Source organism: Carlito syrichta, unplaced genomic scaffold (assembly GCF_000164805.1).
Source record: "Carlito syrichta isolate Samal-C Ts95f unplaced genomic scaffold, Tarsius_syrichta-2.0.1 Scaffold99379, whole genome shotgun sequence".
Classification (NCBI taxonomy): Eukaryota; Metazoa; Chordata; class Mammalia; order Primates; family Tarsiidae; genus Carlito; species Carlito syrichta.
The window spans coordinates 28,135-29,526 of record NW_007043475.1 but is presented as its reverse complement, the minus strand read 5'-3'; the positions used below and the strand labels follow the sequence as shown (position 1 = coordinate 29,526).

General features: G+C 65.5%; 1 long non-coding RNA gene across 3 annotated transcripts in view; it reads right to left on the bottom strand.

Annotated features, from left to right (window-relative positions):
* Positions 1-909: 909 nt before the first annotated feature.
* Positions 910-1,392, bottom strand: part of LOC103266130 — a 3,185-nt gene continuing 2,702 nt past the window's right edge. For 2 of the 3 annotated variants that reach the window (XR_002482265.1, XR_504683.2), the window contains one exon: positions 1,006-1,099. This is a non-coding gene — a long non-coding RNA (uncharacterized LOC103266130). Of the gene's footprint in view, positions 1,100-1,392 lie in introns of all 3 variants that reach the window. The other variant, XR_002482263.1, reaches the window with a different exon arrangement.

Below are 1,392 nucleotides of genomic sequence, written 5' to 3'. Positions count from 1 at the left end.
GGGGGGGGGGGTCAGAGATCAAGGGCCACACCACCTCCAGCTGTGGAGCTTGCCGGACACGAAGAGGTCGGAGAGAGGCATGAATCCAATTACTAAGGGCCGAGCACTGAGCTGGGGCGGCCGCCTCAACACCCCAGGTGTTACCTAGCCCAGAGGGTCTCCTCGATGGCAGAATCAGGAACACCTGGAAACTGGTTCCAAGTCCAAGGTCTCAGGCTCCACCTACCGAACCGGTCGCTGGGAGACCGGGGCCCCGTCGGCAGTGCCGGCGAGCCCCTGGGGGATTCGGGGGTCGGCTGAGTTTCAGCATCACCGATCCAGCCCCATTTTTGTAGCTGGAGCAACCGGCCCAGAGACTAGGCGGCTTACGCAAGGTCACAGCTGCTCAGTGGCTAGCTGGGTTTCAAATCCAGCTTTGTCCGGTTCTAGAGACAAGGCTTATACAGGCGCCTGCCCGTTAGAGGAGTGGGGAGGGAATCGCAGGAACCCCAGGAAGGAAGGCCAAGCGCCAGGGAAGGCGCTTTCGCAGAGGAAGCCGGCCCAGATCCCAGGCCCCTCGGTTCTCCGCCTCACCAGCAGCCAGACCTCAGAGGGCGGCCCGCACTGTCACCCCACACGCCCCACTGGGGGCGGGGAGGGAGGCCGCAGCACGGTTGGGCTTCCTGGCAGCCGCGGCGCCTTTCAGAAGGAGGCGGCACCCAGGGCCCTCCCCCACCACCAAACACACAACTGGGAAATACTTGCAAGAGCAGCTCTAGTACGCTGCTAAATTCGGCAGAGAATTGCACGCCCCAAATGCCTGACAACAGAAGCTGACAGGCGGGGATGGATGGCCCGGGCAGGCTCAGCGGGCAGCGCATTTCACACACACGGGCACACACAGCTGTGGGGGGGAGGGGCCGCAGAAGCAGCCCGGCGGGTTTGGGGTTCCGCCCTCCCTGGGCGGCAGGCCAAAGCCCCCCAGATCGCCCTCTCGGCCTGGGAAAGGGCTCACACCTACCTTACCGTCAGTCAAACTAGGCCTGCCCCTGCCGTCCACAGAAGGAAGGGCTGTCCACTCTGGGGGTACCCGCATGTCGCCCCTTCTCCGGCCATGAACCTGGAGGGGGAGGAAGTCGAAGGGCTTGTCGGGGCAGACCCCAGCTTGCGGGTCAGAGAGCCGGAGGGCCCATGCACACCGGACAGGGTCTCCTGGACGCCCGGGGGGCCTCTCACATGCCGCCCCCCGCCCCCGGCTGCCAAGGCGGCCCTCACCCAGGAATGGGTGGGGGGGTGGCTGGGCAGGAGGTTCAGCCCGGGCGACGAGCAGCAGGAGGCGACTCATCTGCATTTCCAAAGGCCCGCCCAGTCCGCATCCCCTCCCCCAGGAAGGGCCGGAGATCTGAGGGTTTA